The sequence below is a fragment of the Camelus bactrianus genome, chromosome 4 (assembly GCF_048773025.1).
Source record: "Camelus bactrianus isolate YW-2024 breed Bactrian camel chromosome 4, ASM4877302v1, whole genome shotgun sequence".
NCBI classification, from domain to species: Eukaryota; Metazoa; Chordata; class Mammalia; order Artiodactyla; family Camelidae; genus Camelus; species Camelus bactrianus.
The window spans coordinates 82861709-82877661 of NC_133542.1; the positions used below are offsets into that span (position 1 = coordinate 82861709).

Genomic DNA, 15953 nt, shown 5'->3' on the forward strand with positions numbered 1-15953 from the left:
ACTAGAACATTGGAGGGGAGATGGGGGACCAGGAAAGGAAAACTGTGAGAGGGTAAACTGGAGCCTTCTGGCCACTGTGGGATGATTGTACCACCCACCCTCCCTCTGAGCTGTGACCTTCCCAGAACCCTGTAATTTATACCATTTTAACAACAGTACCACATTTATATACCTCCCTCCAAGATGCAGGCTCCAAGGCAAATTCCAAGAGCAGGGCAGTCATCAAAATGCACACCAGGTGTCCACACGCAACTCTCTCTGATCAGAAGAACTCAGAGGGCAATTTACACCAGTAACAGAAAGAAGGAAGAAAGACATCCTAGACATTCTAGAAGTAATTCCTCCTCAAGTCACTCACTCCACTCCTTAGGGAAAAACATGAACAGAATGCCAGATCCACCATTGATGATAAGAAGTGGGGTCTCCAATGGGCTAAAATTACGTCCTTAAATCTGTGAACCTCCTCTCGGAGAGCTTTGTGTGTGGCCTCCTATTCCTTGAGTCGACAGATTATTATGCTATGTTATTAGATTAGCGTTTAAGACAACTAATGTTGGTATATGGACATCTCTCACCTCTCTGGGCATCGATTTCTATATCTGTCAAACAACAGCTCTAAAGTCCCTTTCAGTCTCACTGTTTTTAACTCACCTAAGACTATTAACTCTTAAAAGTCCCCAGGCAAAACACATGCCCTACACTCAGAACACAGATAAACCTGCCCCAGCCCTCCACCAGGGGTTTCCTTCTCTATTTTCTTTAGATTAACCTGTATTTGTATTTATAGCTATATTCATATGTACAGAGATATATAAATAAATAAATAAATAAATAAATAAATAAATAAATAAATAAATAAAATATATATAAAACTGCATTCACATTTGTACCTACATACAAATTCTTATTCCTATTTTCACGCTCACACCAGAATCATCAATTTACTTGCAGGGCCCATTTAACTCAATATCTTTTTCTCTTCCCTGTTCCCAACCTTTTGTCCTTTCCTTAAAGGCAGGATAGTCTCTGCCCAAGGCTTAAACTGATAATTTTCTCTTTAGCAGAGGAACCTGGAGAGTCAGGTGCCTCACATGAGATTAGCTGTTAAAGGGTTAGAAGTCCCCTTTTGATCACAGGAGCTGATATCTTGCCACCCGCCACCTCCCGGGGACCACTAGATACAAGTTCCCTTGGTAATTGCTGTAGGGGCAACAGGATTTCATGGGAGATGAAATTATTTACCTGGGATACATCAATACCCTTGTCAAAAGGGTTTCATATAAATTCAACGAAGCAAAGGTGACTTTTTCTTTCTGTTTCCTTTTCAGACCTTCTGTGCTCACAGCCAGCTTGACTTTGATAAAGATCTTTATCTATATACATATACCTCTATAGGTGTGTGTATGAATGTGTGCCTGTGTGTGTGTGACTGTGTGAGAGTGTGTGCCTGTGTATGTGTGTGTGAATGTGAGTGTGTAATTGTGTATGAGGGCAGAATACAGTGTCTGCTGTGTGTTTCTGAATGTGTGAGTAGATTTTTCTGGCCCAGAAATGCATCTCAAATGTGCTGTTGCTGGTGTGGGATGCCTCAGCTCCAGCCAGTGAATGAGGAGGAGGAGGAGGAGGAGGACCAGGAGGATGAGAAGGAGGTGGCAGCAGGGAGCAAGCGAGTGCCCAGGGTGAATCAATGTAAACCCCCTCACGAAGCCAGGAAAACACTTCAGCCAGGGCCAAATAGCATTGGTTATTTTCCTTCACTTCCCTCACTGCTGTGAATTTATTTATTATTTTCCATCTCCGACCCCGACACCCCGGAGTGAGCTCTGGAGGGAGGGAGGAGGAGGGGAAAAAGGAATCAACACATCGGAGAAGTCCCTTCCAAGAGTCACCCCTTCCCCTCCCCACATCGTGCTGCTTGGTGGCTGTGGTTTGACTCCCATCCCTGCTTCCAGCTGAGGTGGTCCTGGCTGTCACCCTGAAATGAACCCCCAGCTCTCCTCCGTCTGCCATGGCCACCCTTAATGCATCCTCAACCTCCGGCATCACCCCGTCCCATGGGCACAATGCCCCGTCCCCGCCTCCGGACACCTCCTCCCCCAGCACCCCCTCAGACCCTGTCACCACAGATCCTGCTGCCCTCTCCACCTCTGAGAGCATGAGGGCCTCAGAGCTGGGGGCCTTCCCCTGGAGGCAGGCTGTGGCCTCATCCAACCAAAGGAGACAGGGGGCGCCAAGAAGAGCCTGGCTGTGGGGGCTTCCCATCAAAGGACCTGAGGTTGGAAGAGGACAAGGAGCAGGAGGAAGGAGGAGGGCTCCCTCCTGTGGACCTCAGCGAACACTTATTCTTCACAGCTGGAGGTGAGGCCTGCCTGGTGGCCAAGCCGTCCCTGCTAGATGACAGTGAACTCCTGTTACCAAAGGGCTTCCCCTGGGGTGAGGCAGGCATCAAGAAAGAGCCTAGCCCACCCCTCCTTCCCACCCACCCCCTGCACACCTCACTGCCCTTCACATCCAACATGGCTTTGACCCAATCCAAGGCTTTAGCTCTTCTGACCAAATTCTGTCCCAAGATACCTCATCACCATCTCCAGCCACCTGTAAGGGAAGGGATGGAGCCTTCTGGAGCTACCAGCTGGTCCCATACCCACCTGGAGATCCCAAAGATGGCCCCATGGGGAGCAGGGGAGGAGACCCCAGGGTGCTCTTCTGGCTCTCTTCCTGTGCCACCTGGGTTTCAGGAGGCCCCAGGCCTTTGTGGGCCACACACAGTCTCATGGGGTGACACTAGCCCCCGCTCAACACCAGGGCCTGCTGGGCAACCCAGCCACATTCCGGGATGGGGTGAGGGCTACATGGCCCTCCTAAGCTTTCTGGAACCAAGATCGCCTGCTTGTCTCCCTTTAGAAATACCCCTTAATGACAGCAGCCCTGGGAACATGGAGGTGAATGCAGCCCAGACCAAGGATGGTCCCCCTCAGGCCCTGTGGAAGAAGTCCTGGCCCTCAGCCCATCCTCCGCTCCAACCACCCCAGCCACCTGGGACCCCAGCCCAACCCAAGGCAAAGAATTGCCTATGGCAGCAGGTTGAGGCAGGGCCAGATTCGTTCCCCCAGGGGCACCAAAGCTCAACCAAAGCTCACTCACTTCCAAGGAAGGGGGCACTCTCCCTGCCCCTGTGGGCTCCCCCGAAGACCCTGGTAACCCACCCCAGCCCTCTCGCCTAGCCGACCACTATACCCCTGCCCTAGCAACCTTCCAGGGCCTCAGTCTGTCAAGCCATGTCCCTGCTACGCTCATGCAACTCCTGCAAGATGCTCAAGTGTCCCAAGTGCAACTGGCACCACAAGTCCAGCAGACCCTGGAAGTGCCTGTGCGGGAGAAGCAGCCCGAGGGCAGCAGACCCGCAGCTGCTGCGGCGCTGCTCCCTCCCACCTCCATCGCGCCCAGGGAGGGAGCTGCAACCACAGCTACACTCCCCACTGCTGCGATGTCTGCAGCTACTCCACCTCCACCAAGGGCAGCCTCACATCCACACGCAGTCCGACTAGCACCTGGCCCACCTGCAGGGCTTCCAGGCGGGCCTGAGGGGGGGACAGGAGAGCCCCCCAGAGGCAGTGCTCCCACCCTCCTCGGGACCAGGAGCCCAAGGCCAAATAGTCATGGCAGTACCAGGTGTGCAGCTATGAGACCATCTCCCGTAACCTGCGCATCCACATGACCTCAGAGAAGCACATGCAGAATGTTCTCATGCCGCATCAGGGGCTGCCTCTGGGACTGCTGCCGGGGCTGGTGGGGCCAGGACCCCCGCCCCAGGCCGGGGCTGCGCCCACCCCCCTACCCGGGAACTCTTCCAGTATTTCAGACCGCAGGCCCTAGGGCAGCTTCAGGCTTCCTTGCCTGGCCCCGGACTGAGGCCAGACAAGCCCCTGGAAGCGCAGCTGCTTCTCAATGGCTTCCACCACCTTGGAGCACCTGCCTGCAAGGTCCCCACACCTGCCCTGGCATCTCCCCACCCCTGGATGCCCACCTGCCTCCAAGTCAGCTCCTAGGTTCCTTGTCTGATGGGCTGCCCACCTCGCTGCCCCTAGATGACAGCCCATCCCCGAAGGTGTTCTGCTGCCTCGTGTGCCAGGCCTTCAGCACAGACGGCCTGGAGCTGCTGCTCTGCCACTGCAGTGTCGGTGGGAGCCTCCTGGGGGCCGAGTGGAAGAAGGTGGCCGGTGACACCCACCGCTGCAAGCTCTGCTGCTATGGCACCCAGCTCAAGGCCAACCTCCAGCTCCACCTGAAGACCGACAAACATGCTCAGAAGTACCAGGTGGCGGCCCACCTGAGGGAGGGGGTGGGGCCATTGGCACCCCCTCCCCAGTGCCTCTGAGAGATGGGGCTCTCTATGGGTCTGTCCAACCCCCCTGCACCTGCACTGCAACATCAGTGACTGAGTCCAACAGCAAGAAGATGCAGCTGCATGCCTGGGGTGAAGCCCATGAAGAAAACAGCCAGATCTGTAAGTTTCTGCTGGAGATGGGAGTGGCAGCAGTGGGGGGCAGAGCTGGGGCTGTTCCGCGGCCTGCTGTGTGCCTGGGAGACGCCTCCCTGCCTGGCGGTGCTGCAGCACCTGTGCCCACCAGACCCACAGCGACAGCCAGGCCCAGCGGCATCTGCAGCTGCTACTGAGCGGCCCAACGGCCAGTGAGGTGTTCTCGGCTCCTCAGGGCACCCTGAGATTCAGCCATGGGCGGCTCCAGGTTCCTGGGAAGGCTCCCATCATCCCCTCAGCTGAGCCACCCACCCCTGAGAAAGATGCCCAGAGTAAGATCGAACAGTTGGCTTCTGAAGGAGCAGAGAACAAGACCGGCCCTCCTGGAGACAGCAGCAACTAGACCATGATGTTCTGCTGTCCCTACTGCAGTCTCCTGAGCCCAGAGCGCCACCAGGTGGGGGCCCACGCCCCCTCCCGGCATGCAGTGCGGCCCAGGCACCGCTGCCCGCTGTGCCGGGAGCTGCCCGTGCAGCGGCCCGCCCTCCGCTTCCACCTCAGCCGCCTGCACAGCGTGGTGCCCGAGTGTGTTGAGAAGCTGCTGCTTGTGGCCACAACTGTAGAAATGACCTTGACAGTCAAAGGGCTGCCTGGGTGATGGCCCTGAGCCTCCTGCTTCTGGGCCAGAGCCCACACCCAGCAGAAACCAAGCAGCAGAAGGCCCTCACCTGACCCCGAAGCCAGTCCTGATCCTCTTCGTGAGCCTCCCCCGCCCTCAGCCGAGGCCCCCAACAAGCCCACGGGAAGCCCAGGCCAGCCGTGTTCTCCAGCCCCTTCTCCAGCCCCTCTGCCTGAGGCCCAAGCTGACGAAGTGGCTCCTCCACACACCATGACTGAGGAGGAAGAGGAGGCTGGTGGGGAGCCCCTCCCCGCAGAGCCAGCTCCGGCTGACTCTCACCAGCCTCTGACCTATGGGAAGAACACCAGCTTTGCCTGGGACAAGTTTCTTGACCCTGCCCGGCCCTGTAAGTGCACTGTGTATAAGGAGTCCTTCACGCAGAACATCCTCCTGGTCCATTATAACCCAGTCTCCCACCTGCACAAGATGAGGAAGGCTGTCATTGACCCCTCCAGCCCTGCCAGGGGAGAAGCCGGCACTGCGCCCACCACCGCCAGGGCCACAGACAAGCCCTTTAAGTGCACGGTCTGCCGGGTCTCCTGCAACCAGAGCTCCACCCTGGAGATCCACATGCGCTCCGTCTTGCACCAGACTCGCTCGAGGGGAGCCAAGGCTGAGGCGCCAGAGCGTGGCCTGGAAGAGCCCAGGGAAGGTGAGACTTGGGGGTAGGTGGGCACTGAGAAGAAGGGCCCTGACCCTGGAGGCTTCATGTCTGGATTACCCTTCCTGTCCCCTCCCAAAAATTATTTTAAAAAGAAAAAAATGTGTGCTGTTGCTCCCTTCTGCTCTAACCAGCCAGGCGATGTTCTCCTGTCAATCACCACCAGTGTACACACGCAAAGAAAATATTTGCTTTCCAAGGGATTGTTGGCAAAGGAAGGTCATGAGACGCTAGTGCTGGTTTGTACCCTTTTATGGCATCATAATACAAAGTCATATCATGAAAGATCCCTGAAGTCTTCACTATGTCTTTAAATGGGACCACTTGTCACATAGCCTGAAGTTATAGGACATTAGCTGATGATACCTGCCGAGTCCTGTTTTGTTTTGTTTTGTTTTTTGAGAATAAAAAGGGAAAGGTAACTTATGTTGTTTCCTTTACTTTGTCTAAGTTCTTTCACCTAACTCTCCCTTTTGAAAATGTTCATATTCCTACTGCCACCTTAATCTAAGCCCACTTATCCGCCTGCCTCTTTGCTAGCCCCTCTTTCTTCCAGCTTCCCTCTAATTGAAAACATGATAGCATAATGTTCTAAAATAGCACCGAGTCCCCACAGAACAACATACATTCTCTCTTCCAAAGACTGAAGGGTTTTCTGGGATGTTCAGTGCTGACATTGAGAGTGGGCAAATGGGTAAGTTTGGGGGACCCAAGCCCTCCATCAGAATGTTTCCCTGTTGTTTCTGAGGATCATCAAAAGGACATTTGCTTGCTCCCTATGTTCAACCAGCTTCTTAACCACCATCATCAGTTGACTCTGCCCTAAACTGCTCTTTTCTCTGAGTCTCGTGCATGTAGTTCATCTTCTCACAACAGTGTTATCTCTCTTCCTAGGTTCACTGCGGGGTTTCACCACAGTTAATAACAGAGCATTAAGGCCCTAAACTTTCTATCTGATGCTCTTCTTTGCTGTCAAATTCCTTCTGTAGGAGAGATAAAAACCCTTGCCCTCCAACACCAACAGAGAATCAAAAACCCTCCCCATGTGTAGAGGTTCAGATTTCAACATGGAGAAGTCCTTTATAAAAAGAAAACTTAACATTCCAGTTGAATTATTCATACTTGGCACCAATCCACCATTTAGAATCTTGACTATGAATAATGAATAAAATATTTGTTCTGTATTGAATGACCATACAGTTATTCCAGGAGCTATTTCCAAAACAAAAAGATGCATTTCAAAGTGATTTGCTTTCTTTATCCGCAGAAACTACTAGAAAAATTTAAATTTAGTCTTCCTTTAAAAATTTTTTTTTAATTCAGTGTTTTTTTCTTTTAATTGAGGTATACTCAGTTTACAATGCTGTGGCAATTTCTGGTGTACAGCACAATTCTTCAGTCATATATGAATATACATATATTCATTTTCATATTCTTTTTCACCATGAGAAAGAATATTGAAGACATTGAATATATTTCCCTAAATTTAGTCTTCTTGAAAAGTTATTTCTAAATACTTCAATACAAATACTTGCTCTATATGAATATGAATATATATATATTTCTATTATAAATATATGTGGTTTTTGCCATCTCTTTCCATATAGTGGACATAATAGAGATTGCATGAGTATATGTAATTTTGTGTTTTCTCCCTATTTTTTTCCTACTCCACTTTTCCCCATTTATTTTGCCAGGTTTCCAACTAACTCTCTCAGCTATGAGAGGACACAGAACAAAGCAAGAGAACAAAATAAATTAACTTTTCACTGTCAAATTTCAAATATATATTTGAAATTCACCAAAAAAATTTGAACTGTCCATACTTTTAAAAACTGAAGTATAGTCACTTTGCAATGTTGTAAAAAATGTAAATTTCAGGTGTACAGCATAGTGCTTCAGTTATACATAAATATATTCATTTTCATATTCTTTTTCATTATCAGCCATTACAAGGTATTGAATATAGTTCCCTGTGCTACACAGTAGGACCCTGTTGTTTACCTATTTCATGTATAGTAGTTAGTATCTGCAAATCCTCAACTTCCAATTTATCTAATATTTTTTGAATTTGAAGAGTTTAACACTTGAAGGGGCACCGACTCCTTGCAATATGCCACCGGAGCCAAAAACAATGAAACTTAAATTACTACTATTGATGTAATTTCATTTGTATTCATAACACAGTGAAATATTTAAGTTCTACAAATACACATTATGTAGAAGAGGATGAATAAAATAAAAGAACTATATATACAGGAACAAATTTGCAGAGAGTGTTTATTTTTCTGTTTCTGGATAAAATCACAATGCCTTGAACATATTAAGGGCTTGATTAAAATATGTTGACAATAAAAGCAATAATGAGACCTATATTGACAGAAAAAATTTATCTCTGCTATTCCTCAAATGTTGAGAAGAGTTTGAATACTTACAACTTGCTCTGTTTTAAATTATTAAAAAAACTATCTTTCATGTGCTAAATCTATTAACACTTGTATTTTGCTTAACTCTCAACAATCTCATGAATTACTATTTACATATTTTACAGAGAAGTAAACTCAAGCCCATAGAGGATATATAATTTACCAGGAGTCAAAGACTAAAAAAATTATAGAAATCAGACACCAACTCACTTTCTTGGGCTCTGAGAGTCAAGTTCTTTCCACAACACCACATCATCTCTTCCAACTCTTGATTATCTATTTCCAGCTCTGTCTTCTCTGGATCCCGTAAGAGCAGATCTCAATATCCCTGATAGGTTGTAAAATGGTTTGCTGGTTAGAAACAATGTTATAGTGAATTTCATGATATTGAATAGGGAAATGGTAATCCACATAGAGAATTATTACATAAAGCATGCAGGGAAGACAAATCCATATTCTTGCAGGTTGCAAAGATTACTGTTCTATTCTAGTGAAAATAAACCACCTTCTCTTCTACGCAAGAGGTCTCATGTAATTGACCTGACATGAGTTGCCAGTTAAGGGCTTTGGGATATAAGACTCTATTGTGATGGAACTAATTTTTGCTACTCGCAGATGAAGCACTCAGAGAAAGCCATCTTTGAGGCTATACTAACTCTCCTCACTGTCACCAGAGCCACTTTCATTCATAAGTCCATTGAGTAAATGTGGAGTGCAGAGAATAGTGGTTGAATAATACCAACAGAGGCAATATCGTGTTCACATGATTACCGAGAGCCGTGATAATCATGGTGAGCATCCCCCTGAGGTACAAATATCCTTACATTCTGGACAATTTTAAGCTATCCACCCATGAACTTCTTACCAAAACTTTCTTGTCAATAATATTCCAATATAATCATGAATTTCAAGTATCTAACCATCTCTACAAACCATTATATACCCCTACAAGCCATGGAAGTGATAATATAGCCATAGCACAAGGGTCTCTTCTTTAAAGAAGGGTGGTGATCATATTTAGCACTTATGTTAGTCCCAGTATGAGGATTCCCCTCTCTGCTCTTGTACACGGGTATCCCTCAGTGGACTCTAAGAGTGAAATGACCACTTTTGGCTGAGGCCAACTCTTTAGACTGGATCATCTGTAAATAAAACTGATTTTTTTCTCCCCAGTTAATTGATAATATGAGAACAATTTATGAGATCATAGTTTGGCTAGAAGACATGATGGTACAGCTATGGAAGTGGACACATTGGGAGTATTAGTCATCTGAGCATAAAATTTAGGGGGGTCTTTTAGACATACTTGGACACTAATCCTGTATATTTCATTTCCTATTGGTGGTGATGTCCTGCTGGGTACATTCAACTTTGTGGTATACAAGTTCATGATAGCAGCTCAGGTAACATATAGGATGACTTTTTGAGCCACTGTATCATTTGGAATTCAACCAGAGAAGCAGAACTAGTAAGATATATGTATATGTATATATATACGTGTGTGTGTGTGTATATAAACTCAAGCCCATAGAGAGATATATCTATATATCTATATATACATACACACACACACACACACACACACATACAGAGCCAGACTGGCAGAGAATAAAGGCTACACACACACAAAGGTAAAGTCTATTAGATAAATTGGCTTACACATGGTATGCACTGGCTACACAAACCCAAAGCCTCCAAAACAGGCAGACAGAAAAGGAAAATCACGAGTTTGGAATTCCACTGTTTGCTTTGTGAACAGCTAGGAAGAGATTTATATATTGTACATGTGATATAATTTGCAGTCTCATTTTTTTCAGACACCCAGCCTGCCCTTCTTTCTAGGGCTTCTGAATATCTAAGAACAGGCTGAAGAGCCAATTGCATGGTTTGCAAATGCGGCTGCCCTAAGTCTGTCCACCACTTTTCAGAAGCAGCATTTTCATTATAATGTTCAAGTAGAATTTTCATGTATTGTCCAACTGATTCAGTCCCAGGGACACCTTGCTCAGTAGCCACTGCCAAAGCTACCTGCTTGCCAAACCATTTTGATGATCACTCCAGCCTCACTGATTATTGAGTGACTACTCCTAGCCTTTTTTCTTGACCTCTTTCTTGACTCCAGAATCCCATCAGTCCCACTGCTATCAGAGAGCCTAGTTCAAGGGTAACACTTTCCACCTCTAGTCTTGCCTTATTGAAGAGTTTCTTCACTACAACTCCTTACAAACACGCTAATGCATCCCTAACATGATGTTTCTCAAAGTCATTTTCAATGGATTTTTTTTTATTACCTTTAATGTATTTAAACATAGGTGAGCCATTAGTACTTGATAAACCCATGCCATCTTTTTAAACTCTATAGGCTTGTCTAATTTTTCTTCTGTAAAACTCAGGAATTTTTAGCATCTCAACTTCATTTCATATCAGCCACTCATATCTAGTTTTCAGTAAACAAATTCCAGGCATTTGCCAGTCTGAATTAGAAATAGTTTATCCTCCTGGACTTAATCTCAGGTCAGGTCCTTTCAGTCAAATTGAGATATATCTGTAGTTACATAAATGGTAGGATGGACTACAGATAAAAATAGGCATTCTCTTGGAAAATGACTGATTACATTATTTTCAAATAAAGCAGGAAGAGCCTCACCAGCCCAGGGGAGTAAGCGGCTGCTAGAACTGTCTGGTGACATTCTGTAAAACAGGGGATTCAGGGTATTCAAAGTCAACTAGATCATTTCAAATACTCACATTAGAAATCTTTATGTTAAACTTTTCCCCTATCAATATCCATGTTTTTACTCAAAACCTGGCAAAGATCTGAATTTTGCCTTGCTTTTTCATCAACTTCACCACTAGTCTCTGGCTCTGACTTTTTAAATTATTATTATTGAATTCTAGTCAGTTTACAATGTTGCATCAATTTCTGGTGCACAGCATAGTAGTTCAGTCATACACATACATGCATAGATTTGTTTTCCTATTCTTTTTCATTATGGGTTACTACAATATATTGAATATAGTTTCCTGTCGTATATAGAAGAAACCTGTTGTTGATCTATTTATAGTAGTTAGTATCTGTAAATCTTTAACACCCAATTGTAATACCCAATGCCTAGAAGGAATGTAAGATATTTTTGAGGGTAGCTGTAGAAACTTCCTGGTTCTTTGACCAAGATTTGAACCAGGATTTGATAACTTGCCTCTATCATTTCTTGCTTCATGCTTTCCAGTTCAGTTGGAAGCAGAGCAGCTCATCCCACTGCCATTAATTCTTCAAAGAAGGTCATAATTTAATAACTCTTTTACCATTAAGTGTTACAGACCACCAGCATTCCAATCTCTACTACCAACTAGACTACCCCTACCTTCAGCCCAACCTGGTCAGATAAAGAATCCCAACTCCCATCACCTTGCCTGAAACCATCCGGAGATCAGTTATTGTATCTTTCAAAGTTTTTAGCAGAAAATGACATAATCTCTCACAGCTCTATTATACAGGGAGGAATTTATTACAATTATCTTGTAGATTTTCTAGTAATCCAGATGCTAGATGATAGGGGCAGGAAAAAAAGGCTTTTTAGCAAAATGGGACTCAACAAAAACCCATGGTCCCTTCTGTTCTATGATGACACACATGCCACCAAATTTTTCCAAAGAATCAGTCTGTGCTTGTGGCTGCCTCTTTCATATTTTGTACTTCTTTCCAAGACTTCCATGGTGCACTTGCTTAGTGGAATTTAGGTCACACACAGAAGCCACACTGAGAATTTTTAGCTTTCTAGCCTCTAAAGCATAGGAGGATACACCAAAGGGGATTTAGAGTTGGCATTGCGTGAGACAGTCTGCACCATCTAGGTAAAGTGCTTCACCAGCAGGAATCCTGATGTAGCAACATTAATAAATATTTTTGAAATAAACTGAACTCCTTTGAGAAGTCCTTCCAAAACCATGCTTGGTTAAATGTAATTTATCATTCTTCTGCATGCTTTTATGATTTTCCAACTCATCTATAGGTGTAAATCTGGCATTTTCCTTGCCCTCTTCCCATCTATGTGAACTCTTTGAAGACTGTGTGATGGACTTCTTTTAGGCCCCATGGTTCTCCCAAGGGCACATTCAAGAACATAAGAGGAGGAACATAGCTCTGACCTCAGACATCTAAGCTGACATTTCTGACATATTCATGTTATTCAATGTGTCATCTCAAGTTAAGTACTCACTTCTCTGATTTTAGATTTTGTTCCCTATAAACTGGCAACATATAAACCAGATGATATGTTTAAAGCAGTTAGTACAGTTCTAGGAATTACAAAATGTTGTATGAATAGGTGTTCTGCCAGAGAATGGATGGCTGAAGAAAAGAAATTTTGTTTGTTTTAGATTTTGTTGTTCCCTTTTCCCTCCTTTTATGCTACAGAAATGCCATATTTTTCATTTTATAACCTAAGATACAATATTACATGAAATTATGGAGAAGTGTTACACTTACTGGTAGGTTTTGTTTGACTAAATCTTAAATTGTCCAACTGTTCATAGAGAGGAATGTAAAACAAAAAAAAAAAACAACAAAACAAAAAAAAAAGGAAAAAAACTTTTGATTTGCGAGGATTTAAAGAAATTGTACCATCCTTCTGGGAGAGGTGGTCACCAGAAGGAAAAGCAGGTGATTTTTTTCTAGGTGTGAAAGGAGCAGACAGAGGCATGAGTTCTGATCTAGTACTTTGAGGCTGGGACTTGATATATGAATTTTAATAGTTGATTATTAAGAGCTGTGATCCCAGGAACCCAAAGAAAGATGACACTTGCACTGGGGGATGGAAGGATCTTTCTCCTTTAAAAACTATCTGCCACAGAGATCTGAAGGAGTAGAAACACCACCAGAGCAGAGGTCTGACGCAGTGCAGCAGACTAAGGTAACAGTCACCAGTTGTGACACACTTTGGGAGTGAGAAACTGGCAACTTGGACTTAATCATGCTAAAACTCCTTTAGAATTAGAACTGAAAAACTCCCTAGAATTCTCTGACAATTCAACAGAAAAGGAGAGAGATACTGAAATTCCTGGTATTACACAGATGAGAGGCTGCACAATTTATTTGGGGGGGAAAAAAAATAAGAATATGCTGATACCATTAAGCCTGTGGAGCAATTCACACCATTCACTTAAACTTAGTATGCCTTGCTTTCTCTCCCAGAGCTTCTGCCTTGTTGTCAATAAATGTCTGGGCTTCTGATGTGTCATCAAATATTCATGGATAATGCTAAGTAATATGTTATAACTCCCCAGTGTTCTGATACTATATATAGAAAACCCTAAAGACTCCACATAAAACCTACTAGAACTGATGAATGAATTTACTAAGGTAGCAGGATACAAGATTAACATACAGAAATCAGTTGCATTTCTTTACACTAACAATGAAATATCAGGAGGAAAAAAATCCCCTTTAAAATTTCATCAAGAAAAATAAAATACTTAGGAACAAACTTGAGCAAGGAGGTGAAAGACCTAGATACTGAGAACTATAAAACACTGATAAAGAAAATTGAAGATGATTCAAAAAAAAAAATGGAAAGATACACCATGCTCTTGGATTGTACTTTGCTGTACAGCAGACACTGACACAGCATTGTAAATCAACTATACCTCAATTTTAAAAAATCTAAAAAAAAAAAGCATTAATTCTCCAATGTTCTGCAATGCTTTCTGCCTTTTTCTTTTTGGGGGGGGTTAGCGGTAAATTCACTTATATTGGGGAAAGCCTTTTTTTTTTACACCTGTTCTTTAACATCTTCCTAACTCAAGCCTATAGTTATTTCTCTGTGTATTACAGTTATTTGAAACATTTTAGAAATATCAACAAAATCAAAACACCATGGACTTTCAAGGATAACTGTATATTACTTCATATTGTGCTCAACATCTAGCACTTTGGGGTAATTGATGGGATTGGGAGGTTTAACAACAACAACAACAAAAAGCTATTGGCAGTTTTCAGAGTCCTATAGCAAACTTTGGGAGCCTTCAAACCAAGAGAGATCCTAAAATCTTAACAAATTTTATATACAAAATTAGGATACTGCCTCCTTCTCAGACTCAATGGATTGTCCAGTGGATCTGCATATTTAGATGAGACATTTGTAGATGTCTGTGTATTCAGTGATCTCCCTCTCCCTGTCTGAACTCCTAGAGGTTGTTGCTTGCACAGTTCATCAGGTGAAAAAGCATTCTAAGTGCCTTGAGACACTGTGTTATACAACCTTGATTGCTTCTCTCCTAATATAATAAATTCTGTGAGGAAGGCCAGTACCTGAACCAGAAGACTAAATGTGGGGAACACAAAATATAAGGTGCTGCCCACCGCCGTAGTCCGCCACCCTGGGAATGTCAACAAGCAATGCCGAAATTCTGCAGTAGTCAAACTATAGCTCTGACCATTATCCCCTGAGCAGCCCGTGGGTCCTCCTTTCCTTGTTCTTCTCCACCGTGTAACTCATCTTCTGGCTGGGAAGAACTCCATCCCTGCTGCTTCTTTGGTTTATGACATGTCCACTTTCTTCATGGCCGTTTCATGATTTCTTACTGATCTCAAACCAAGACTGTACAGTGATTTTATCATTTAGGTCGTCCTGATGAGCAATTAGAGCTGTTGCTGCCAGACTCGTTCTCTGGCTTCTGAGTTCAAAATGAGCTTGAGACTCCCCCTTCCTATCTCGAACGCGGCCATTAAGGGAGGTTAGAGTTAGATGTGAGAATTAGCCAAAATGTAGGATTTAGTAAAAGGTCCATTACACACACGGTGCTTCCTCTATTGCAATAAACCTACGTACTTAAAGGAGAGGAAGTGTCCTTGTCTTAAAAGATAAAAAAAAAATCATCATGTCTCTCATCCTAAATATTTTTCCATTCTGGCCCCTATTCAATTTACAACCTCTTTTCTTAGTTTTCTTTACAGCTGAACATTAAAAAAAATTGGGGGGGGTAATTAGGTTTATTTTTGTTTTATTTTTAGAGGAGGTGCTAAGGATTGAACTGAGGACCTTGTGCATGCTAAGCATGCGCTGTACGACTTGAGCTACATTGTCCCCTCCTTGAACATCTTCAACGAGAGCTTGTGTTTGCTGTCTCCACTCTTTAGGTCCCCTAAAATGGCTCTCCTATTCCCACTGGTTCCCAATAAGTAACAGATGCGCTCTCGAGTTAGGATTACTTAGGAAAGTGTTATTTACAAAGGAAATATTTATAAGAGATGGTGTAATACCCTGGGGTTAGTAATATAGGAGCTACAAGCAACGACCACTAGGCCCAAGGGAGGAGCAGTTAATGAGACCCAGAAGGAGAAAGCCATGTAGACCATGAGAAGAGTGGTGATTTTGGACTATCCCATCTAACGTGGTCTCACAGCGGTTGAGCAGGGAAATAAATATATTGACCTGTCTCTCCTTCCTTCCAGTCTCTTGTTGGTGCACCTCATTGGACAAACCCAGAAGAAGCCAGACACCAGGAGAACACATGGATGGTCAGCTTTTTGAGACAAAGGGCAAATTAAGAAGAGTGGTGAAAAGTTGGTATGAGGGTGGAAAGACACCAGGCATATTTACCTCCTTATTACATTGGAACTACACCCATGGGAAGTCTGTCCCCTCTAATGTTCAAACCCAATGGCCTCTAGTTTCATTTACATGCCATCTATTTGCCTCTTTTCAT

At 44.4% G+C, this 15953-nt stretch overlaps 2 pseudogenes; one reads left to right on the forward strand and one right to left on the reverse strand.

The window, feature by feature from the left end:
* LOC141577535 (inner nuclear membrane protein Man1-like) overlaps nt 1-15953 on the reverse strand; it is a 45122-nt pseudogene that overhangs the window by 11045 nt on the left and 18124 nt on the right.
* LOC105074283 (zinc finger homeobox protein 2 pseudogene) lies at nt 1071-7842 on the forward strand (annotated as a pseudogene).